Source organism: Pristis pectinata, chromosome 19, assembly GCF_009764475.1.
Source record: "Pristis pectinata isolate sPriPec2 chromosome 19, sPriPec2.1.pri, whole genome shotgun sequence".
NCBI lineage: Eukaryota > Metazoa > Chordata > Chondrichthyes > Rhinopristiformes > Pristidae > Pristis > Pristis pectinata.
The window spans coordinates 25953926-25981462 of record NC_067423.1 but is presented as its reverse complement, the minus strand read 5'-3'; the positions used below and the strand labels follow the sequence as shown (position 1 = coordinate 25981462).

The 27537-nt window shown below is 38.5% G+C and overlaps 1 long non-coding RNA gene across 1 annotated transcript in view; it reads right to left on the bottom strand.

Annotated features, from left to right (window-relative positions):
- LOC127580451 (uncharacterized) overlaps window positions 1-27537 on the bottom strand; it is a 97645-nt gene that overhangs the window by 30428 nt on the left and 39680 nt on the right. The window contains exon 2 of the long non-coding RNA XR_007957824.1: window positions 937-1045. This is a non-coding gene — a long non-coding RNA (uncharacterized LOC127580451). The remainder of the gene's footprint in view (window positions 1-936; window positions 1046-27537) is intronic.

Here is a 27537-nt window from a genome sequence, read left to right as displayed (position 1 = left end):
TCAGTGGAAGGCAGGAGAAGAGCACAAATGATAAAATGTAAGTAATTAACCTACCTGACGGGTATCACAGTCCTGCACATTGCAAAAAAAAGACCTTGTTCTCTGGAATTGCCCATCAGTGGTATCTCCCGGAACAATGATCCATGTTCCTTGCAATGTATCAACAGGGAATCACATCAGCAGCACAAGGGTAACTGATGCCAGGAGAAACCAGTCACAGCTCTGACAGGATGTAAAAATCCAAAGTTGATCGTTATCGAGCTTTAGTAGTATGACACTGGAACAAAAAAAGTGTTAGGCCATTGAATTTCCGGGCAATAGGGTTCTTGGGGTTGTAATTTTGTTTAATTTGTATGCACACTATCACCCATGGTACTTATGCAGCCTTTTCACAAGGTCTCATAACAGTTGACTTATCTCTACACGGAGGCATTGGAATCAGGCATAAATTCCAAATGGTAAGAGGACAAAATTCCTTACATTCTAACTGGTTACTCCTCAATACACAATAGTTGAAGAGTTCTAAAAGATCTAGGGTATACACTGCTTAACAGTACTTCAGACATAGATAATCTTTTCCTCAATTGTTTTAAACACTTTAATTAGATCACCTAAACCTAAATTTGTGAGAATATGAAATAAACAGGAAATACTCAGCAGGTCAGGCTGTATCTATGGAAATAGAAACGGCCTGTGTTTCAATTCAAAGACTCCTTGTCAGAACTGGGAAGGAGGCACAGAGTGAATGGGAGCAGTTACAGAGTGAGAACACAAACGGAAGGACATAGACAAAAGAATGTAGGAGTGATGAAATGCAGAGTAGGAAGACATACCCAGCAGGTCAGGCTGGGTACATCTCCACACCCAGAGGGGAAAAAAAAATAAACTGAACCAACATTACAGTTGGACAATTGATGCACACATAACTCAAGTTACCTGAAGTTGTATTATTCAATAGTAAGTCCAGAAGGCTCCAGACGGGAGGTGGGGCACTGTTCTTTAAGCTTGCGGGGGTCCTCATTGTTATGATGAAGGAGGTCGCAGACTGATGGGTCAAAGGGGGAGTAGAATGGAGAATTAGGGTAGTAGGCAAGGGAAACTCTTCCTGCTTTGCATTTCATCACTCTTTTGTCAATGTTCTTTTGTCTATGTTCTTATTCTCCAGCCTCTCCCATTCATTCATCGACCAGATAACCTTGTTTACAGTTTATCCCCATGGTCACCCTGGATTTACCCCATCAGAGACATTCCCACTCCCCCACCTTCCCTGCAACTTCTTTTGTCACTTTCTTTGACCTGAAACATTGACTGTTTCTTTCCACAATACAACCTATTGAGTACTTCTAGCACTTGGCTTTTATTTCAGATTTCCAGCATCTGCAGTTTTTTATTTGATTTTCATGGAAGTATGAAGCAAGTTTATTCAATAGTCTTTACAATTTATTTCTTGAAAACCTTGAACTATTTTGACGAAACTGCATACAAACCTTCCAAGATCATTATATCTTTCCTGAAGTTTATTATCCAACTTTGAACACTTACACCAGATGGGGTCTGATCAAGGTCAGTAACTAATACAGTATCACTTCCACATGTTTGAACTCCAACCAACATGATAAAAAGGCCAACATTTCCATTTACCTTTTCCTTCTTTTTGTATTCATATATTAACTTTTCCTGATTTGTGTGCACTTGGGTTTCTAAAAGTCAGGTGATCAACTCCAGCAAATTAATGCCCAAGAAATAAAGCCATAAATCAGGTGCAATAAATCTGTAAAATTATTACCAGTTTTGATCATTTATATTTGGTATGGAAAGAGAGCAAGAATAATGGAATTATAAGGCAACATACCTGGTAGAGTGTAATGTGACAAATTCAACATTAGGCTTTTAGCTACATCTTTAACAGGTTTTCTAAGCACTTATTAAATTGTTATATGCATGTCCTTTCTCACCATCCTCCTAAAATGAAATACTAGACAAGTTTGCAGTACACTATGTGTGTTGTGTACGTGTAGAACATAACAATTTTGGTATGATTTAATGTTGGAACTACTGGAGAAGAAGTTGTCATGCACTGAGCAATGAGTAAAGAACATGGTAATTTCCAGCCAATGAAACTTCTCAGTTAGAAGAAAAAAATGTTAAACACCTTGCTAACAGAATTTCATTCTTAGAAAAAACAAATTTTACTTCTATAGATCCAAATTTCAGACCATCAGTTACAGGGAAAATTGGACTGTTTTTTATTAACATAGGAATCTCATCCTCTTACTGACATTAGCTGTTATTAAGGGTCATTGAAAATTTGAGCTGTTCAAGAAAATGTCCAGGGGATTTGCAAATGATTCTAACAAATAAACTTTAAAGGTATCTGTAAGGCATAGAGATATTTTAATTTGGTTCAGCAGCATCTGTGGAAAGAGAAACTCAATTTTTCAGGTCTGTGACCCTTCATCAGAACTGGGAAAGGGAAAGATATACGTTAGTTTTCAGTGGGAGAGAGAGTAACTAACTTATTTCTCTCTTGATCATGTCTGATGATGGGTCCCTTATCTGAACCATAAGCTATTTCTCTTTCCACTGTCACGAACCAGCAACAAAAGAAACACACTGAGCATGATTCAGTGTTAAAAACTATTTTATTAATCACTACTTATGATAATACGTAAAATAAAAGTAAAAATGTTAGTATGTTAGAATTCAAAAATGTTAAACTTCGAACGTTAACCCAAAAACTAAACTCTTTGTGTGTGTGTGTGTGACAAAGTCCAAAACTCCCAGTTCCAGAATGGTTCTTAAAGTTCAGTTCCGCAAGCCATAAGGTGAAACATGAGCAAGGGCTTCTTCAACAACCACCGTTGTCTGAAGATAAGACGTAGACGTAGAGAAACATAGAGAGAGTACATACGAAATCCAAATGTTCCACGATGGAACCCAAACGACACTTCAGTGTTTACTCGGTAGTGACTTCCTCACCCCGAAAAGCATCCGAACCGTGGTCGTCCACACACAAATACCTGTTTCCTTCTACAGGTCAGCAACAAAGTGAACTCCACCGGATTACTTCCAACTTCCATACATGGATTTCAGTGGCAAACACAGTTATTGTTTCTCATCCATCGATAGAGAAAACAAGCAGGCTGGTGTCTCTCTCCCTTCTCTCTCTCTCTTCTTCTTCTTCTAACTTCTTCAACAACGTCATTACGTCCTTTATCTTCTATTGACATAAGTACGCCCCACACACACATACACACACACTCTCTATCTTAAAGGGACTTTCACTGAGTCCATAACACCACAGATGTGGCCTGACCGAGTGAATTTTTCTAGCATTTTCTGTTTTTGTTTCAGATTTCAGCATCCGCAGGTTTTTTTTATTTTCATTTGTTTCTGATTTGTTTGTCTGCAGACGTTTTCATCTCCCAAAACATTGTCATTTGGTGATATACAATTTTAAAAAAACTTACGCTATGCTATTTCCTTCATTTTGAGTTTTATTTTTTTTACTGTTTAAAACAAAACTAAATCATTCAGGTCAGTACGTGTGATTTTGATTTGTTACATTTCAGTATTAACTTCCATTTAATCTTCAAGAAAAGATGAATAGACATATCTATACATTTCATAAATATACTAGACAGTATAGCAAAAACACCTTGGCCTAGAAATTCAACCGTGCAGTGAAAGGTTTTTAAACACTATGCTATTGAATTGTACCATAAAATCAATTGCAGTTTGGGACCTTACAGTCTGCACAGTCCATTACGTGACTTTTGATTGCACTGTTTAATTCGGCTAAGCTGCACATGCATGAAGAAATCAGTGTGGTCAGAAACAGTTCAATGCCAATTGATACCTCCCCTCTGAAATTAATTCACATTAAAGCAATTAACACCTGGAAAGCAAATCTGAACAGCAGGGATGAGACTTGCAGCTGCACCATTTAAAGGAATCATCAATTACAGGAAGTCCCCGGGTTACGAACGAGTTCTGTTTTCGAGACTGTTCGTAACCCGATTTTGTATGTAACTCAGAACAGTGTCCGCATCTGCGCACTTGGGCCAGGGATTGTGGCTGCGCATGCACACTTGGGCCGGGGATCGCGGCCGCACATGGCCCCAGCTGCACATACGCACTTGGTCCGGGGTTCGCCGGGCCGTAAATGCACACTTGGCCCTGGGTTGGGCCAAAGAAGGTTTACTGCCGCCATGGTAGGATCGGGGGCTGGGCCTGCTTACGAACCAACCACGAAGGTTGGTTCGTAAGTATGGGCGTTCATAAGTCGGGGACGTCCTGTACTTGCAGGTCATTTGAAGCAAAGCGTGTTGGAGTCAATTGGACAAATGGGCCAAAGGCAAGGCTTTCCTTGTTGAGGAGAATTCTAGGAAGGACCAGGAAGCCCTGTCCCCCAAGAGTCTGACACTGCTATTTCCACTTCTCCAAGGTGCATTGTATCCAGAGGGTAAGGGTAAAGGCAATGGTTGTAGTGATCTGTCTCCTTCTGCAAGCAATATCCATTGCTGGACCACTTTACTGTATAGGTAAAAGTAACCATTGTCATGGATTTCTTAGCTTCAGGATCATGCCAGATAGCAATAGCCTAAGTACGCAACGCTTGCAGTTGACTGTTGCGTGTGCTTGTTAGGGATTATTCTGGAGTCATGAAATTATGGATAGCAGATATTAATTAAAATGAGAACCAGTCTTCAGGAAATAAAACCTGTTCACAATTTAACTTCAACTGATACTTTAAGGCTATTGAAACCAATCATTGGGAATTCTGACCCTGTTCCATTGAAACTACACAGGGGAAGACAATAGATGAATGTTCATGTTAATTGGTGGTCATTGAAAACTTCACGATGTGATCAGGGAAGGCATTAAGTGGCCATCTCCTCTAATAGTGTATTGTTAAAGGCATATCCGTGCCACTTAATACACAGGTGAGGACAGGTCTGTTTTGTCACTTAATATTCTGGCTAGTTGTATATTCAGGGAGCCATTCCTCAACACTGTAACAAGAGAGGTGTATTTTGGGTGTCTGGAGTTTATGCTCAGAAGCTTTTGGAACAGAATATTCGAAGAGGTTCTACTAGTTGGGATGTGCTACTATTGTAAATATGTTACCTGACTGTATTCAAACTGTTAAAGTTAAGGTGGTTATAGCCATTGAAACTGTAGTTAATCGTTTATCTTTGTGTTTAAACTGTATGAAACATTGTGTCAGGAGAATGAGATTCTCTTAGCAGATCTTCTGGAGAGAGAGAGTCTATGTAAATAAAGACCTATATCTCCCATTTACAGCTTCCATGTGGCTCAGTTTAGTCAAGGAGAGGGGAATTCATTCTCTTCTTCTGGAGTGGAGAGCATCAAGTGCCAGCATGATAGACAATTGGTTTACCCAGACTATACAATTCCCAAACTGATAGACTAATACTACATGCGAGATCCTTTCTTTTACTTTAATACATTGTTCCTCTTGTACATTCAGGATTCCCCTGCAATACACTGAGACAGTTGGTTCCATAAACAACTTTCATCTGTGATGGCAACATGGAGAAGCTCTTATCATTCCATCATGTCCCATGGGGTGATCCATTGCTGTTAGTTTTCATAGTAAGATAACTCTGACAGACACTTACCCAAACAGACTAATATTGACACTGCAAATGCAAAGGGACTGAACAACACTGAAGTCTATTCATACAGAGGTAAATTTTCACTTTTATCACCAAGTGGGAAAAGTCAAAGCAAATTTCAGAATCAGGTTTATTATCACCAACTTATATGACGTGAAATGTTTTTTAAAATTTGTATCTGCAACCTGTTCCACACCTTGTCCTGCATTTGGTTCCATTGATTTCATAAACAGTCAAAGAGATATTTTAAATTTTGCCAGTGGTGTAAAATAGATATTAAGTCTCAGTGTATCGAGCTGAGAGTGGGTTGCTGTCAGTGCCAGGAGCTCAGCGTAGATTGTGTTTACAGGCCTCAACCACAGTGATCTCACTGAAATCAAGAAATCGATGAGCATTGGCCATGAGTGCCTTAGTACCACACCATGCAAAGCATGTGCACTGAGCTATTTTAGGAAGCCTGAAGGAGATTTTAATGTTTTAAAAAAAGAGGCCAAATACAAAAATAAATAAAATTTAGTTGAGCAAAAATGCAATAAAAGATAAGCAAACCCAAGGAATGCCACAGAGAAAATTGCAATTTATGCAAGGACTGACAGAAGATGGAAACCACATTCAGCACATCAACTATCTGACAAAATACATTTACAGTGACCTTTACAAGATAATGTCTCTAATCAACAACACATTAAGTGTCATTCTTAACACTCTAACCTCTGTATAAATATGGCAATGATGTTGGCATCATATAATGAAATCTGTTTGTCATTATGTATCCATTTTAACTTAATTGTCTTGCAAAAACACTGGTTTCAAGCAAACTAACATCACCTAACGCAAAGGTTAACACTGCCCACTTAATAATAGGTGCAAATTAGCTTCAACAAGAAAATGCTCACAGAGTTCATCAACAACTGTAATGTCTAAAATAAGATTAATGTTTCTGTGATAGACACTTTCTCGAAACTGGAAACTTAAAGGAAAACAATTTTTTTTGGTTGGGTAGAATAAAATGCTTGGGAGGGAGGCCAGGAAGAGGTGCAGGAACAGCAAGTGCAGAAGATGAATCAAGAATAGTGACCTCTGCCACAGAGAAGCGAGAATGGAAAGAATCGAATGGAAAGTGAAAAAGAAAAGAATGAGACAATGATATGGGATTAAACAATGACTGGATGGTCTATAGTGCCATTGAGAAATCTAGTCTGACTGGTAAACAAGCGTAGGAAATGTAGATAGGCAGTCTTTACCTCACAATCTACCTCATTATGGCCATGCATCTTATTGTCTGCCTGCACTGTACTTTCTCTGTAACTAACACTTTATTCTGCATTCTGTTATTGTTTTCCTAAGTACTACATTCCATGTTGTAATAAAATGATCTGTATGGATGTCATTGCAAACCAAAGTTTTTGACTGTACCTCTGTGCATGTGACAATAATAAACCAATTTACCAATTTAGATTACCCTTGGAATGGACAGAATCATTAGAGTAACAGATACACTTTGATGATAAGTTAGCATTCCAGGCAACTCACAGGGTACTAAATGAAGAACAGATATTGATCATAAATTATGGAATAGTTTACTAAGTGCCAATTAAATTCTTTTTTAAATTAAATTTTATTTACAACGTGGTAACAGGCCCTTCCGGCCCAACGAGTCCGTGCCGCCCATTTTAAACCCAAATTAACCTACCCGTACGTCTTTGCAATGTGGGAGGAAACCAGAGCACCCGGAGGAAACCCATGCAGACACAGGAGAATGTACAAACTCCTTACAGACAGTGACAGGAATCGAACCCCGATCGCTGGCGCTGTAATAGCATAGCGTCATGCTAACTGCTACGCTACCGTGCCATCCATTGTGCAGAGCTTTCTGTCATCTAGAAATCCTGCCCCAGCCCCTTTTGCCTTGCTCTCACCCTCCATGCTCTATGTTAACAGCTTTTATAATTACATTCTTCTTGGTGGATAATCAGAGGCTTCAAGATTTTCACAGCTTCTCAGCAAGGGTCAACTTTCTCATATGTATTCTTCAACCTTGTACAGGTCAACTAGTTTGGTGATGATTGATAGTTCTGTCCTATTTATTATATAAAATATTCAAACATATTAATTATGCAAAACAAGTAGGCTTTCTTTCAAAAATGGAACACATTATATGCAATTTTATTTTTTTTATATATTTGAAATACCAAGCCTTAGATTTTTGCAGCAAAGGACTTTCATACATGGTGGCTGATGATATGTAAACATAAGGGAAACCATCCCACTGCTGGACTTGCTGACATATCAGTGTAGTTCCATTGACTCTCCATGTTCCAGCAAAGTGAGGTTGGAACCACCATTCTTGTTTCAGTAGCCTTGACTATCAATACCTGCAATCTTCACCACTTCGCCATTCCAGTCTTAGCTCTACATTCCTCTAACTCTGAAATGTACCACCAAGTGTTCCATCCATTGTGCAGAGCTTTCTGTCATCTAGAAATCCTGCCCCAGCCCCTTTTGCCTTGCTCTCGCCCTCCATGCTCTATGTTAACAGCTTTTATAATTACATTCTTCTTGGTGGATAATCAGAGGCTTCAAGGTTTTCACAGCTTCTCAGCAAGGGTCAACTTTCTCATATGTATTCTTCAACCTTGTACAGGTTGCAGTAAGTGACCTTGTGCATTTAAATATGGTTGGAATTTTCAAAGTCCTTCCCTAAGATTACTTCAGTGTATTTTATCTTGTGGCATGTAATTTTGAACAAGAAGTCAGAAATTGTAAGAATTCCCTAGCTGGTAGACTTCTTCCCCGGAACCATTATCTGAGAGCCAGAGACATTTTTAGCCATCCCCAGATAGTGCAGCTATAACACACACTCCATCTGAAACCAGAGGTTGTGTCCTCCAGCAAGCTCTTTGAAGTTATCTGAATATGTTTTGGATATTTCAGGCAGTGCAGCTAATCCACCGAGGAACAATAAGATCCTCTCTACTGGCAGTACCAGACCTCATCAATTGTTCACTTTGTTTTCATCATGATCCCAAAGGATTTTTTTAATGGGATTGAGCATTCATGAAATGCACAGAAGAGGATTACAAACAATGTATGCAAATCTTTAAAAGTGCTTAATTTTTGTACATTTATCTCTTAGCACTGCAAGTGCTAAATACCAATATGTCTTTTCAGTTTTAAATTGACATCCTCATGTAAGATGCTTAGAAGTTTTAACAATGCCTAGTACATAGTAGGATTAGGAGAAAATAATGCATAAAGGACTTTTTTGACATGCAATTTGTTGAATAAACCTAAAAATGGCATTTCCCTTTGTCTTTCTTTCCAAGGAGGATTGATTTTTCTCCCCCCATGAAAGCAAACATTTCAAACTATTGTCTAAAGTCAAATGTGGTCTGTTGGTTGTAATTATCATCCAGCCTAGCCAATCAAACTGTTGACTGCTTCATGGAGCTGCCTCATTCTTGCTATTGTTTTCACTGGCTCTTCTGTGAAAACAAGTCTTCCCTTCCTTACCAGTTTACTACAAAAGTAGGAGAAAAGTTAAAATTAAGTTTTTTTTAGTTGTTTTTAGCCTCTACTGGAAAAGAAAAGCTATTGGTTTTCAAGAGTCAGTCGACCATTTTGCAGCAGCTGAGCTTCTCCTGTCTGAATCTGCCTTGAAATCTGAAGAACAATAAAGTACTCACTGATCTAGGTGGTAGAATTTATATTAAGGTTTTAGGTTGTTTATAAAAAGAACAGACAAGGAAAGTTTAAGATACCTGGATTGTTGTCAAGCTCTTGCTTCTATAGATAGAAGTGGAATTAACTATGAAAATATTAGACCCAGCTCTCCATTTGTTTGCTTTCTCTACTCCTTTTAAGCACTAATATGTGAGTAGGAAGTAACGCGTGCTCTTAGGGATAAATCACAGAATGATGAAAAGAAGCGCAACCTATTAATCAATAGTGATATGCTCATTAACGTAGGCAGAGTCGACAGATAGATTAACACCTAATTTTAATAAATTTGAGTAACTAAAATGGCAAAATGTACACCTTAATGTCTGCACAGCAGGCCATCCAAAGGGGAGGTATAGTAATTATTGCAGAATATTTCCAGTTAAGTGCACTAAGCATCCATTTAAAGTCAAAAAATAGTGCAGAGGAGATACATGCAGCTGTTAAATTAGGGATTTTATTGCATCATTTTCTACCTCCACCAACTGTGGACCATCTCTTGGGGGAGAAAAAACATGCCTGCATAGGAAAGACGTTGCTGATTGTTATGTGATGTTAGCTTGGTTGAAGAACTATCATAGACTATCTTAATATGATCATTTAAGTGAAACAAAGTACCATTTATTTTTGTGAGTTTGTTTGTTGCCCGTAGTTAACTTCTGAACTGCTGCCAATGCTGTGGACATTCCTTTAGATCTTCAGCCACAAAGTAAGCTGATGGTTCCATTAATGGGTTCTCTGTTTCTATGTGATGAAGAGGAGGAAAAGAAGAGTGCTGAAAAACGGTCACTCACACAAGTAGCCAAAACTCTGCTCTGAGAAGCTGCTGCCAACCAGCCAACCAGCCAACCAGCCAAAGATACAGTGAGCAAGAGACAGCATGACAGATAAAATTCATAGCAACTACAAATGATTTTTCCCCCTTTGACACCTACAGTAAATAGTTCTTCAATCTGATGAAATGACATATAGTTATTTCCCCCAAGGGCATACTTTCACCATGCCCTTCACTATTCTGAATACTTGGTATTGAGGTGTTCCCCGAAGGGCTTTGATCCTCACCATCCTTTCATTTCACCCCTCCACCCCCATGCTCAATGAAAATGACCCCTGCACCAGCATCCTCAGCATGACAAGCGAACCTGGGCACCGTACTTTGTCCTCTTCCAGACATTTATCTTGGGATCTGCTGCACACTGCTTTAAGAAGAGTTGGCTGTTATGAGTGAATATGGTCAAGCTTGATACCATCCCGCCTCCAACCACCCAGCACAAACAGGCAAGTGGGCAATGGGTAACCCTGGCTGCATGCCTGCCACATGAGGTTCAGGAAACAGTTTCCTGTGCTGACAAGTATCTGGAAAAAAGGGGAAGAAAGTTCCAAATTCTATACTTGCAGGCACAACTGAATTTCTAGACTATATGCTCCTGGGAAGCATTGATAGCAGGGAGCATAGATCTTAGAATCAGATGCTGTTGCCCAGTCAGCAATCTGCTCTCTCTCTAAGCCTGGCTTCCCTACAGTGGCGCAAATTAGTCCTATCCAGACATACAAGTAGTGAAAGCTTTGTTCATCATGTGGACAAACGTGAAAAAAAACATTAAGATACTGAAAAATATAAATAAAAATAATGGAGAGGCATGAAAATCTGCAACGGTGAAGCAAGCAAAACAAAAGCTGAAAGCTCAAGATCATTATCTTTCTATTCGATATCTGGGACAGGTTCCTAACACTTGCTTCAAGCCTAATGGTGAATGGTTGACTTAAACTATGCTTTAGGTCACTGAAGGTTAGCCTTCAAAGTTTCAAGTGATCACATTCAGAAGAAAGTGACACTGATAGAATTTTCCTAGGGGGGTCCAGATTATTGCCTGCTTCACTGGTTTGATTCTTTCAAGTGTTACTTTCTTGCTTAAAAATAGATATCCCAATGGTGATGGAGAGAAATATCATTTTCTTACAATAGGCAACTGTTTTCCAGCTGCAGTCAATCTCTAGTTCAACGTAGTTAATGGTAAAAATGTTCCATTTTTCATCTTATGGGTTTGTGCTGACATTTAAAGGTAATTTTGTACTTCTATAAGTAAAACTCCAAAAAAAAGGAGACATTCAGCTCACTAAATATCATAATTATATGTGGAATTTGTGAAGCTGTTTTACCCTGTGCCCTATCATATATAGACACTTTCTATTGTGGTAGTCAAATCCGAAATGCCCTCTTCTCATTGCTGCCATCAGGCAGGAGGTACAGGAGCCTGAAGACCCACACCTCAAGGTTCAACAACAGTTTCCTCCCCACTGCCATCAGGTTCTTGAATTGACCTGAAAAGCCCTAATTCTACCTCAGACTATATTTCCCTCAACTTGCATTAATGTCATTATGTTATTTTTATTTTATTGTGCATAATTTTGTTATTTTATATTTATGTAATTTATATTTGTAATGTACTGTGCTGCTGCTGCAATAAGCTAACTTTCATGGCATTTATACCTTGGGTATTTATGCCCATGACGATAAACTTGGATAATTATAATGTGGCAGTGCAAATTGGCATAGATTTTAAGTAAGAGAATATTAATCTGATGGTGTGCACTGTCAGTCACTTTCCATAAATGAAGGGATAAACTGTATGGAAACTTAAATGCAATCAAGTCACTTCCCCTAAACACACTGAAGGAAATAGAGTGAATGTATGAACAATGAAAGTAATCAATATTTTTCACTGCTGCTTGAGAAAATAAAAGTTACACAAATGTTCAGGCTGTGAAGTTATGTAGCAGAATTTCATTGCAACTTTAATGCCAGAATAGCTTCTACCTCCATCAGTGTTTTCACTTCTCTACAAAGTTTCAAAAGATAATTGGTCAGTATTGGGACTAAAGCCTCAGTTGAGCACGAGTATTAGGTTAGTACAGCTACCTTTGGTCTCACCAAAGTATATCACACCAATGGGCAGATGTTGGAATTGCAAGCAAACTGAGATTTGGATGTGGATCTCCAAAAATATTGTAAACTGATTCCTGGCACGGAGGACAAGCAAGCTTCAATCTCATGAAAAGGGAAGCAGCCCCTAAACATCAAAGGTCATCCATCCTGAGCTTACAATGGGATGTGTTCCCTTACAGCTGTTTAACCCACAATTAATCCTTTAATGATTCACCTTTTAATACTTAAGTTCCATCACTGTGAAAAAGAAATCCATTCTTTCATATTGTTATCTAGATAAACATTATTACAAAATCCGTCTGTCAAAGAGATGAAAGGATATATCCTATGAATATTCTGTTCTGCTCCTCCAGGGTTAGTATGAAGATGTGATACTGTATTCATGCCATTCCTGTAAGCAAGATTCTTAAATTAGCTGGAAAAGAACTGTGATTCATTCTCTGATACAAGATTTTCTGACAACCATTGGGTCGCAAAGATCGACTGCAAGTTGTCAATGGCCCTTTTAGTTGTGGCACAAGATTGCATAGGTTGCTGGCTGCTAATCCAAGGACATTGTTTGACCCTATTTGTCAAGAATCAGTATGATCCCTCTGGAATGGGTTTGCAGGTTACTTCCATGTCTGAATTGGTATTTTTTGAGGTTGGGCTCTTACAATTTTGGCATATTGAACAAATGATAATCATGTTTTCCATACCTTTTTCTAATTCAGACCAATAAAAAACACATGCACTACTGCCTTCATATGCATTATACCATGATGCTGGCATAGACCACACTCGAGATTCATCCTTGACATAATTAAGAATAACCACACACTGACCCCTTCTTTCACACCTTTTGTCTTAAGGTAACTCATGCCTTCCATGGTAGAAAAGTTGATATCCTTGGTAACACTAATATCAAGTTCTTCTTCTACTTGGGTCCTAAGAAAACAGAACCCTCATCTAATTCAGCAAAAGATTGGGTTTGCATTTTGTTAGATGCAAATGTGGGCTTTGTTCCTCCACCATTGCTACTGTGGGAATCCTTGAATCGATCCTCATATTGCACAGAATCTTATCCAAGCCAAAATGTGCTACACCAAGATTACACATCTGTGTCAAGATGAGGTTGAATGTCTTCAGCTAATCTCTATCCAGCAACGGATGTAGTCTGTCATAAGCATTGTCCATTTGATTTCCTGTCTCTTATGAAAAATGATGGACATTATCTGCTGCAGTGGCTTCAGCACATCATCTGAGTACATGTGAAGTATCATGTTGTTGATGAAAATATAAACATTCACTCCAAACATGTATGAAATGTTTCCCAAATCTTATCATAGCCACCTAATTTTCCAAATATCCAGCACAAGTTTAGCCTTGCATTTTTCCCAAGCTCCATTTGCATTCACTTCCCTATTGGGTTAATTTGAGATGCAACATCCCACTTGCAATAGTCTGAGCCTTATAACCTTTAGTTATCTATTTGACTATAACCAATATTATGTAAACTACACATTATCCAGTCACAACTGTTCAATGCAAGCCACGTCTTCACCATGTACTGAACTTATGACAACAATTCTAGCTCTTCTTTTTAACCTGAAAATACTGGTCCTTCCATCTAGGCTGCTGTCTCATCAGTTCAGTCTCTAATATATTAACTAAGATTAACAAACAAGCCCACTTTTCTCTTAGATTAACAATCACTGTTTAACTTTTACAAAGTCATTATAGCAGAAAGTATTTCATAAAGTGTGCATGATGAGAATTTGCTTTTGTGCCATAATGAAGTCACTTTGAATCATTGTTGTGCTCTAATGACATTATAAGTCATGATTGCAACATCTTATATCAACTAAAATTAACAAAGATGCAATTATTATCTGTACTTCAATAGCTAAATAATTTAATTTACATACGTCATCTGGCTCACACAGTTGAACTCCATAATTCATTCAAACCAGCAGCATGATGATGTTGTTAGCAGTTAACGTAAAAGAATATCTATCAAATGAACAAGCAAATGATAATAGGGAAGCATGACGTTGAGTTCTAAGAGAGAAGATGAACATAAAACTTATATATTTTCTGCTTTTAAAGATGGAACATTAACCATGGATTCCAAATAGATTAGAACAAATCAGTGAATGATTAGCTTCAGCGCTCACTCTGGGAAATTAGGAAAATACTAACATTTATTGAGTGATTCCATATCTTCTGCACATCCCAGGTTATTTAATTGCATATGCAAAATAATAATGAGTACGAGGTCACCTGAATGTAAAAGATATTTTTTAAACCTCGGTGAACAGATGGTACTTATGGTGGTGACAATAACAGATAAAGGCTGTGAGTTTGTAGGCCAGGTCCTTAACTGCAATTAAGAAAAAAGTTGTGGATACAAATGCATTACAATTCTGCAAGAGTAGTTGAAAGAAGATTGCCATGAAAACCCCCTTAAGAATTTGGCCATTATGATTGTAGCTGTTGATACAATTTGTTAAATTTAACCTGGTTATTTTGCCAGAAATAATGGGATAGACCAATGGAAGTGGCAGGATACTGCTGCCATACACAATGCCAATGGGAAGGCATGGAAAGGAATTCCACGTTACATCACTGGCAGATGTTGAGTACAAGATAAAAGTCAGAAAGCAATGGGTGCAGTCTAATGCAGCTTTCTAATAACTTAGCATGAGCCACTTAACCCCAAAATTAAAGGTCATGGGCTATTAACTATTCACAGTGAGCTCATGCTCCAATTGGGAAGTCACAACATTCAAAGGAAGATAAACTTTCAATAAAGTGCAACAATTTGAAATGCTCCAGTACATAGTTAGATAAGTTCTTTACTGCATACTTAAATTGGATGTTAGTTTTGAAGTGATGGGATGATCAAACATCAAGGAGAAACTACAGTTTCAGATTTAAAAACGATGTTAATATTGCAAGTAGAATCAAAAACCAGTTGCACTGTATACCAGTCATGGTCACTTTTCTCAGAGGAGAAGACTCCAGTTGCCCTGGACAAAGATGAGAATCAGATGAAAGGCAAAAAGCACCACATAGTTCACACATAAATGTAAGCACAAGAGGTTTTCAGACTGTAATAGTGCAGTTCTGTGGCTGGAGAAACAGATGACTGCTCTGATCATTTGAATTTGGCAGCCATGATGCACCTGCATACAATTGAAAGTATCACAGCTGAAATGTCTTGCTTGAAAGTAATCTAGCCAAGTAATGGTGGGACTCGGTGTTCTTAATTTGTTAAATGTAAATAAAAAATAAGTTTTATTTTGAGGCCGATGAAGGAAAGTGGAACCTGGGACTTGATTAGGTAGAGAGTCCAATAAATAGTGATAATGTGACTGGACTGCCATTCCAAGATGGCTGTAAAAATAAGATAATTGGGAGACTACAGCCATGACTGAGAAATTTGATGCACGCGTGAAGTAATTGGAGGGGTTTGTCACTGCAAACAATACCATAGAAGTTCCTGATAATTTAAACCAAAACTAGTTTATGAAACACTTAGAATTTTGCACATCTAAGAATTAATGGTGGTCTGGGCTAGATAAGGACATAGAGGAAGAAGTGAGAAGGGTGGCATGGGCGTGTTGGTAAGCAAAATACTGACGTCAGTTCCCTTCCACCATGGAAATGACCATCTAGAACATCGCAAGGGCTACACACTAATTTCACAGAGTTGGAAGACACCAATTGTGCATCATGATAAATAACCTGAGTCAAAGTGCTTCCAATGAATTGAACAATTAGAAGAAAAAACAGTGGATATTTTTCAGAGTTTGTATGCCTCTTATGGATTTCCAGACAAAACTCTATCAGATAACTGATAATTTTGTTCAGAGGAATTTGGTCAATTCATAATTCATGAATAGAAATAGCATAAAACATGCCAGGGTTCCACTGAACAGAGCACCCAAATGCACAGTACAATTTATTGAACACATCCTCACGAGGTAAATGTTAGACCCAAATTCAAAGAAACATTGGTTATCACTGGATCACAAACCTGAAATTTTTCTGATACCAAATTGCCTGACAAATCTCTTGGAGTTCTTCGAGGAGGCAACCAAGAGGGTAGATGAGGGTAGGCAGTGGATATTGTCTACATACACTTTAGCAATGCTTTTGACAAGGTCCCTCATGGCATGCTAATCTGGAAGGGTAGATCACATGGGATCCAGGAGGAGATAGCTGATTGGATTCATAATTGGCTCAGTGGTAGGAAGCAAAGGGTGAGGGTTGGAGGTTGTTTCTCAAACCGGAAGTCTGTGTCTAGTGGTGTGTCACATGGGTTGGTGCTGGGACCTTGGTTGTTTGTAATTTATATAAATGATTTTGATATAAATGTACAAGGCATTTTTTGTAAATTTGTGGATGAATACTAAAATAAGTGGTGTTGTAGACAGTGTTGAAGGTTATGAAAAATTACAGGGGGATCTTAATCAGCTGGATATGTGGGCCAAGGATTGGCAAATGGCTTTCAACCCAGATAAATGTGAGGTATTACATTTTGGGAGATCAAACCAGGGTAGGACATATACTGAATGGTAGGGCCCTGGGGACTTTTATGGAACAGAGGGACCAGGGAGTGCAAGTGCACATTAGGTAGGGTGATGAAGAAGGTGTTTGGCATGCTGGCTTTCATCAGCCAGGGCACTCAGTGTAGGAGCTGGGAAGTTAGATTGCAGTTATACAAGATGTTGGTGAGGCCTCAGGGTGACCAAAACTCTACACAATACTCCAACTGTTATAGAAAAAATGTTATTAAACTAGAAAGAGTGCAGAAGAAATTTATCGGGATGTTGCCTGGACTTGGGGGCCTGAGTTACGAGGAGAGGTTGCGTAGACCAGGACTTTATTCCTTGGAACATAGGAGATTGAGGAGTGGCCTGATAGAGGTATATAACATCATGAGGGACATAGACAGGGTGAAAGCACAGGAGCTAATAACAAGAGGGTATTGGTTTAAGATCATAGGGACATCAGGGGCAGCTTCTTCACACAAAGGGTGGTGCAAATTTGAAATGAGCTGCCAGAAATAGCAGCTGAGGTGGGTGCATTAGAACGTTTGAAAGACATCCAGATAAGTACATGGATAGGAGAAGTTTAGAAGACTATAGGCCAAATGCAGGCAGATGGGACTTACTCACTGGGCAACACAGTCGGCATGGATGAGTTGGGCTGAAGGGCCAGTTTCCATGCTGTAAGAGTCTATGACCACATCAAAACACTTTTCATACCTCTACTAGTAGAACACAGGTTTTTTTTCTCAAAAGACAGCCACAAAGTCATAAGAGTCCAAGAGACATACAGTATGGAAACAGGTCCTTCAGCCTACCGAGTCCATGCCAGTCATCAACCTCCCATTTACACTAATCCTATATTAATCCCATTTTTTTGTTCTCCCTACTTTCTCATCAACACCTCCCAGTTCTACCACTCACTATCACACAGGAACCATGAAAAAGGTTCTCTTTGTTGAAGCTATATCTAGCATATTCAGTAAAGAGAAACAGAGGGAGAATCATAATAACAGCAGAGTTGGAGAAAAATCTCTGAAGTTGAACCAAAGGATTAGAGTGAAGAACACCATCCAACAAGTTGCTGAAGCAGTTACCTGGAAGAGTTGTGACGCTTGTATATATTTGATAGTGGTAAGATTAAGTTTCTGCAAATTGATCATATTTCACATATTGCGAGCAAAAGATCCGGATGTTGGGATGAATCAATCTATTCTGATGGGTCAGATAGCCTGAGTACAACCAGTAGATGCACCAAAACACAACTAAGGGAAGGTCAACCTACAGATCTGAGTTAAAGTCAGGTAAACATGTCTGAAGTGAAGTTTCCTAATGAGGCCAACCCTTGCTGGAAAAGACTCATTCTGGGTTGAGTCTGAGGAAAAGTCCCAATATAAAGGTATAAAATTTCACTCAAGAGAGGAAGTATACTCTTAGAAATGAGAAACCAGTGGTGAAGTTTAATTTTAAAGAGAAAGATTATTTTTTCATACCATCGAAATACAAAATTATCATTCAAGTGCAATAATATACTAATTATATTTATAAATATTTATAACTTTTGATGGAGAAGAGAGAAATGTAATTGCACCCTCTTATGGCTGGAGAATAAACAGCTGTTCTGAGTAGGGTGAACTTGGCAGCCATTGTGTACAGGTGACATGTAACCACTAGAATGCATCACATCAGCACGTTAGACACAACAATTTGTGCTGCTGCCTCTCAGATGTTTTCTATGAGGAATTTGAATGTTCTTTCCATGATGGCATGGACTTCATCCAAGTGCTCTAGTATTCTCTCACATCCCTAAGAATTTTGCTGGGTTAATTGGTTACTGCAAATTGCCCCCTTAGTTTACGTCAATGGAAAAAAAAGAGTCAAGTTCAAGTTCATTATTGCCAAAGGCATACATACACAGGGTATAAGTGCCAAGAAAATTAGCTTTTTGCAGCAACAGCACAGTAGAAAAGGAGGACAAACATAAATTCACATAAACAAAGAAACATAAATTATACATAACTTGCATGCGTGCAAAAGGGGAGTTGATGGGGATGTGCGCTAGAATAAATTGCAGAGGGTCTGGGAAATAAGATGGGGAATGACACTAATGGGATTGTTTTCCAAGGAGCTGGCAAGCACCAGCTGAGCCAAATAGCCTCTTTCCGTGCTGTTATAAGATTGTAATGTACCAAGTTAACAACTTCAAACGATCTCCCCATCTGAAGCAAGTAAGGAAGCATGTATGTTACAAAGACTTTCCTCACAATTTCTTGTGCATTGAGAGTGGCTGCTTGTAAATTGCTCATAACAGCAAGAAAATCTTGTCATATTTACAGAATTTTGCATTGCCACCAAACTGTGTGCTGTATGTTCATTTATTCGCACACACACACACACACACACACACACACACACACTCTGAGATGCAGGACTGGGTCTTGGGGATTCACCATTAGTGCTTTTGAAATTGTTGACATCTCAACAGAGCAATTCTGCTTGCGGAACCAGTCAGCACATACAGGGCAGAGCAGAAGTGCACGGGTGGTGTCCTTTAACACCCTTGAAGAGAAAATTGTTGATGTGTGAAACCAGATTGTTCTTCAAATTGAGGGCGGGTATTTTTTCCAGTTAGTTTCTCTCTCTACAATCACTAACCTATTTAATCTCATTTAAACCAAAGAATGCCATGGATTTGACAAGATATCTTGCAGCTAGTATTCCAACACATTCTCCTCCTCTGTTTCTCAGGCAAGCTCCCAGTGATGTAGAGTTGTCTGGCATCTTGTATCAACAATCAGAGAAAAAGAAATAAGTCACTGAACAGATCTTCATCCTGACCAAGGCAGGAATAATTTTTTTCTCACCTAAGTGGAATCTTTTCAATTACTAATACAAACTCATTTCACAGGGATGTATCTTATAATTTTCTCCCCTCCTTTCTTCAGTTCTTGCTGTGCTGAGTGATACATGTGTCCACTACTTCATCCAAATGAGCTTTGAAAGTGAAGGCAGTGTTTGACCTTGGAGAGACTTCACAGCCAAGCCTCAACTGATGTCAAGTGCAATCCTCTGGACTGTTACCCAGAACACAGATATAAAAGTTAAATGAAAATGCCAGTGTATCTTACCATGACATTGCTGAACTGTTGTTGGCAGGAGAATACAACGCTTCCACACAATTGCCAGATTTCCCTTGAGGCCAAAGGTTAGCTGTAGAGGACTTACTCTAATGTGCCAACAAAAACATGATAATTTTGTGATTTTACCCAAAGGAACATCAGCATAAATGAAATGTAAGTGATACAATCAGCCACAAAAGCAGCAGCTATTAGCTACTTTAGTAACAGATCAATAAGGAGCTCTTAAGTAAGTTACATGGCCTGCTGACTTGGAGAAACAACAAGTTATATCTTTTTACATTCCCTAGTACATTGGATAGAAAAAAAACTGATAAAAAGGAACAATAGGAAAATAAATAGGTTTAAAATAGTTAAGGAGCAATTTTATAGTCAACTATACATCTCCTTGACATGAGAACAAGACCTCACTCTGAAAAGTCCATGCATGTTAATAACAGCCACCCCACATTGAAAGAATTTACACAAGGCATCTTTCACTCCTAAGAAATGGAGTGGAAGCAAGCCATCCACGACATCCTCAACTTCCAGGGATTGCCTGAGGAGGAGGAGGAGATTATCTGCCTATAATAATTTATTAGATGTAATCATGTAGTTGATGGCATCATAGTCACATGAGCTGTACCAACCATAGCAGATAGGTGGAACAAGACTTTGAATAAACTGCCCACTTTTTTAAGCTCTTGAGCCCTCAACTATTTTCTAGAACATACTTTACTGTGACTCCATCAAGAAACAAGGCTCAAGAGAAAATACTTTAAAAGGAAATATCCTGAAGAAGTAATGATTTTAATGCTTCATTTATTGACCAAATTTTCCAAAAGGCAGAAAGTAATTAATCCTGTGGGAAATGCAAATCATTCCATCCATTTTCATTTTTTTTATAATTTGATTTCTTACAAGAAAAGAAAGATTAAATTTAAATTAGTCGTGCTAACTCAAATCAATAAAAGTCTATGGGATCAAATGGACAGTGGCAAATGAATCCAAAATTGGCTCAGTGGCAAGAAGCAAAGGATAATGTTTGATGCATGGCTTTATGACTAGAAGGCTGTGATTAGTGGTTTCCACAGAGCTCAGGAAACCATCTCTTCTGTTTGTCTGTTTATAATGTGAATGGATTAAACCAAATTGCAGTGGACAAGATAAAACAGTTTGCAGAAGAAGTAAACAATCCATATGGTTAACAGTGAGTGGAGGAAATCTTTAGACTTCAGAAAGAAATGGATAGTCTGGTCAGATGGACAGAAAAATGGCAAAAGAAATTTAATTCAGGCAAGTATGAAGTAATACATTAGGGGAGGTGCAACAAGGCAATGAAAAATACAATAAGATATTGAGTATTGTGGAGGAACAGAGGGATATATACATCTAGGGGTTCTTAAAGGCAGCAAAATAGGTCACGAAGCCATTTGAGAAAAGCATACAGGATGCTGTCCTTTATTAGTCAAGGTATAGAAAGTAAGAGCATGGTGCTTACACTGGAAGTATATAGGACATGATTTAGGCCACAGCTTGAGTGCTGTGCAGAGTTCTGGTCATCATATTTGAACAAATATGTGATTGTGCTGGAAAGGGTGCAGAGGAGATTTACGAACATGTTGTCAGTACCAGTAAATTATTGTTATGAGTAAAGATGGGATAATCTGGGGGTGGATTTGGGATGTAAGAACTGGGACAGAAGAAGAGATGAGGCTTGGGGCAGATCAGCCATTATCATATTAAATGGTGGGGCACGTTTATGGGGCTGAGCAGCTTACTCCTGCTCTCCTTTTATGTCTTTACATTGTTGTTTCCTCTGGGAGAGAAGAGGCGGAGGACAGAATTAATTGAGGTGTATGAAATTGAAGCATCTGGAAGGAGTAAATAGGGAGGACCCATTTCCTTTTGCAAATGGGTCAAAAACCAAAGGGAATGGATTTAAAGTAATCAGTAGACAGGGTAAGGAAGAGATGAGAAACACAATGGTAAAGGTCTTTAACCTCACTGCCTGAAAGAGTAGTTGAAGCAAAAATCGAGCAGATACACTGGGATATCTGCAATATAGGCAGAACACATAGAAAGACTAACCAGGTCAGGCAGCATCTGTGGAAAAAGAAGTAAAGTTAACATTTCAGGTGAATGATTCTTTGTCAGAGTTGGCAAAGAACAAGATATTTCAGATTTCTAGCATCTCTTTTTTTTTATTTTTATTTGTCGAGAAAACAAGCCAGGTTCAGTTGCAGAGAAAGTGAGGAAGGAATAGATAGAAGAAAGAGAATGTCTCTGATAGGGTAAAGAGAGGATTGCTGTGGGGATAAGTTATAGATAGAGTCACACATTTGAAAGGTAAGTGAGGGAAGTGAGAGAGAGAGAGAGAGAGAGAGAGAAAGAACATGAACAAAGAAATATAAAAACTGCAAAATGTGGAGCTGTAGGAAGTATCCAGCTAGTTATAAATTCCAGATAGTTGACTGGATTTAAGTTCCACAGCTGCCATGATGGATTTGAGTTCAGGTCTTTGGATTGTTTGCTCAAATGCCTGGATTACTAGTCAGGGCAATTTAATCACAATATCACCACTGTACCCATAATTGGTTGCAAAGTCTAGAGTCATGCAGCACAGAAACAGGCCCTTTGGCCCAACTGATCCATGCCCACCAAGATTCCCACCTTAGCCAGTCCCATTTGTCTGCATTTGGCCCATATTCCTTTAAACCTTTCCTATCCACATACCTGTCCAAGTGACTTTTAAATGTTGTTGATATATCTGCCTCAACCACTTCCTCTGGCAGTTCATTCCACATATACAGACCACTCTCTGGGTGAAACAATTGCCCTGCAGGTTCCTATTAAATCTCTCCCTTTTCACCCTAAACCTATGTCCTCGAGTTCTTGATTCTCCAACCCCGGGAAAAAAGACTGTGTGCATTTACCCTATCTATGCCCTACAATTTTAAACATCTCTATAATATCACCTTTCTTTCTTCTACACTCCACTGAATAAAGTCATAACTTACTCACCCTCTCTCCATGACTCAGTCCCTCAGGTACTGGCAACATCTCAAGTTGACTCTAAAGCATTTTACTGTTGTGGGAGTGCAACATATAATCAGCCTTCGAGGTATCTAATCCAAGCAGATTCACAACACTCTGGGGAAAACAAAGCCTGGCCTGGCCTAGCCTAGCCTGCTGAGTTCCTCCAGCATCATAGTGTTTTTCATCACAACACTCTGGGCTTGAGTCCTGACCTTCCTTTTCTATATATTTAGCTCAATAGGTAATCAATTAATTGATTTATTTTTATTCACTTACACCATTGAACATTTTAAAGTAATGTATAATGAAAGTCTCTTTCTGCCCTATCATTGAACTTTACACTAAAAAATATAAATTAATGCTCAGATGAATAACTTCTTCCATGACTTTAGACTGGGCACACAATTGTGACCTCATTCAATTAAGGTAAAGTAATTGACTTTTTCCTGATAGAAACAGCCTTGGGTTCCAGCTTCAGTGCCAAACTCTCCCTGCCCCAGGTTTGACTGTAATAAAATGAATGTAATACTACTAATTAATATTCATTGGTTTGACTTGAGAGTTTTATTACATACAATATGCACAGTATAGGGTATCTTACTAGGGTATGGCACACGGCTTCTCAGGATTAAAAGCATTTTTTATTATAACTATTAAATGTAGACAGCATTGGGAACGGATATTTAAAAATGCTAAAGGAGCTCTCACCTCATAGGTCTCTGCTGGTACAGAGAAAATGTGCAATCTGGGTTTAAAAACATATTTTTGTCTTTCCTCTTGGTCTCTGCCTCTGTGCTTGGAGAATATTCTTCTCTGTAACTCCCTTTTGATGCTCAGCTATGATGTTATTCAAAAGGGAATCATGAACTCTGCCCCACATCTCCACAAAGTGTTAGTGTCAAAGGATGGCATTGCTGAATATAAATGTTTTATTTACACTAATTTTAAGATTTATTGTGATAACATTGGGATGGCATAAATCAAGCATAATTTGTGTTAATTATGTTTTGATACACTGGTCCAATTTTGAAGAGACTGAAAGAGTGAATGAGACCAGAATACAGCTGACAACTTATGTTTACGGTTACAAGCTTTATTATTCTGATACATCTCATCTCACATAAACTTCATAAATTCATCCATTAAGGTAGTCTAGTACAAAGATGCAAATGTTGATGATGAATTGAAATGCTCTACACACTTCTTAGTATTTTTTTCTCTTAATTCATATAGATTTTTGCAATCTTGCCGTACAGACTGTATAGGCCTATCCACAATCCCCATTCCCTGTTTTTCCCCTTCCCAGCCAAACTTGAGCTTTGAAATGCCAATTTTCTGGAAAGACAAAAATGCAGAAAAAAGGATGTTACCCCTCCTTCCTGATGGAAACTAGGTAGAGGTAATAAAAGTGGAGCCAGAGATTTCTCCATCCTTTCTCAGTCAAATATGACAAGCGAACTGAAAGGTGCCAGAGGCTTCTTTAAATTTGCATGTTGTACTCCCATGATGTAATTTAGCCTCATTTTAACCTGAAACCTTCAGCTGTAACATTAAAAGTTGAATATGTCAGCAAGAGCAAGCAGGCTTACAAGAGAATCAGTGAAGTTTGTTTTTTGTTTGTTTCCTTGCTTGCCAGGAAGAACAAGGGGACTTCACCCTTGCCCCTTTCCAGCCCAGTACAACTATTTCCTGGAATTGGAGTACTACCACTTCCTCAAACCCCGGGACTGAACTGGGAATAATTCCTGCAGATCCCTGACAATATCCTCAAGCTGTCTAAATGTTTTGCTGCAAGAAAGACTGCCATTGTTGGAAACCTGGAGCAACACACAAAGCGTCAGAGGAGCTCAGCAGGTTAGGCAGCATCTATGGAGGGAAATGGACGGTCAACGTTTCAGGTCGCGATCCAAAACATCGATTGTCCATTTCCCTCCATAGATGCTGCCTGACCCACTGAGTTCTCCTAAATGTTTTGCTATTTCACTGCTGGGCACACAGTAATTCTCTGTTCAGTCTGGGTACAGCCAGGAATCTGGTCCTGCATGTGTGCAGGAGATCTAGGAGTTAAAATTCCCCTTGACTTCTGTGTATAAATTGGCTGGTCACATCTTTCCCAGCGCTTCTCCACTAATCCCTTACCATCCTCAGACCCCACCACAACCACTCCAATATCCACTAACTGTTCCCCAGGTTAAAGTCAAGGTCAGAGGAAATAAAAATGTCACCATTGTCAGTCAATCTGTAACCATCCCGCAAAACAAACAAAAATATTGTTTCATTTTATCACAATGAATTAATTAAAAGCTCCAAGATTTTTCTTATTTGCATTTTTGGTTATTATTATGCATATAATTCAAGATCATGTAGGGAAAATATAAATTACATTTATGCCTTCACAGGTTTATCTTCTAATTCATATCACTTGATTAAAAAAAAATAGCTGTTCCTTGAAATGCAGGAGAAAGATATTCAAGCTTAGTGTATCAGCTATCATCTGGGGTCAGTGAACCCAAGCACTTAATTTACCAGATGCTTGAACCAAAACGCCTCTAAGAGTTTCAGAAGACGTCATTCATTTGATTATTAACAGTCCCTTAGGTTTACATCATCTAGAGCAGCCAGCTTTTGTTGATTTTATCAAATACAAATCAGTGACAATCTTTTGCAGGTCCTTTCACAAGCAAACTCACCTGTGAAAATCTGTTAGTTAGTAAATCAATAAAGTTCATTAATCATAATTATTCAGTTATTTTGTCTGGTTTTGTGTCTGCCATGAGTCTGAAAGAGTATCCATTTTCCTTTTGTAATACTTTTATCACAAAATCAATTTAACCCAATCATAATGCTGAGTGCACATAAGCAAACAGTATGTCTGCATTCTGTACAACAGGACTCTGACTCAATTATGGTATAACTATTCATACAAGTGTATTGAGAAAGGTTGGCTTTGCTTTCAGATGAAATATGGATAGCATCTGCTATTGCAGATATTAAAGCAACAAATTTGGCATCAGGTAACAATAAGAGGAACAAACATTACAACAGGTAGGAATTTTGTGATGCTGGTTTGCATCATTTTGATAGGATTAAGTTGACTTGTTAGTCATCTTAACAAGTCCTGAAGTATGAAATGGATAATATCCTGGTCAGAAGTATTTCTTGTTTGCAGAACTTGATGATTGCAGTGGAAGGTAGATATGACTTGAATTTACAAGAAGTTTTTGCTGAAGTATTCTAAAATGTGATATTACAATCTATTCATTATTGATTCTGACTGAAGTTTTCAAAAAATTCGTAATGCTAATAATACACATTTTCGACTCTTCAAACCATCCTTTAGGTACAATCTCTGTATAGGTCCAAAAACATTAATACAAATAATTAAGGCTGGTATATATTGGGAAGAGGAGAGCTGTCATCAAATGTCCATTTATCAGAACTTACAGTACCAGAGTAAACTGTTGAGAGTTTATCTGGTAGGCTACTGTGATTAAGAAATAGCCTAACCCATTATAACTTCATGTCATTCTATAAAGTTTCTCTGTACGAGCTGCACGAGAATTGAAAGCTGGAGTTTGTGTCCTTTATATTAAATCTATGTAGATTCTGCCCGTGTGGTTTCTGCACTTCACTATGCGAAACTTACTTTTGTTTAACGCAATTACATCACACAGTCCTTTGCACATAGATTGTCTCTGCTATCTTGGTAGAAAACCACTGGTAACAATTGGTCCTAAAATTACACAAGAGCTGGTATTTCAGTGAAGAATGAAGGAGTGATAGTCATGCCATGGGTGCTTAAACCCCATTATTAATTGGAAGGGTGGGATTATTTGCATAGTTAGCGTGGGTCTTTTGTTTGTACAAGGTGTTTCAAAGGCACAAATGATGACCTCGCCTTTTAAAACAGATCAGTCTGTGCCTGATACTGGAATTATCCAGGTAAAGTAAATGTGTTAGGTTCAGAAGTCTTCACTTCAGAAAATAGCCATTTTACTTTGTGATAGATGGATATCAATCCACACTCATTAATTAACTTGGTCTAGATGATATTTTCCAAAATCAGTCAAAGCATCTCCCAGAGTTATAAAGCATCCTTATTTGCACACATTTCCTGTTCCATTTTCAATAAGTCAGGAAGTTCTTTCCCAAAACTATTAGCACAAGAATTACAGTGGTGCAAAGACAAAAAGTGTATTGATAATGTTCCGTATAGCCTTCAGTCTGCACAGCAAGTGCACTTGCATCCATATCAAGTTTCTAAAATGAAATGTCACCCATGTTTTATGATGCTGCACTGCAATGTTTTCAGTGTTGGTCAGAGGTGGTCCCAAGAATTTCTTTCCCTGCCACGTTGAAAAATATGGATGAGCTGTGGGAGTAGATTTCTATAGGCCCCAAGTGTGGAAATAGTACTGATCCGGATATCATCTCCTGTACAATGGAAGATTGCATCTTACACATGGCCTCCTTTCAACATTTTTTTGTATTTGTTTGTACGTTGATATGAAAAATACACCATGGAAGTAAGAAAAGGG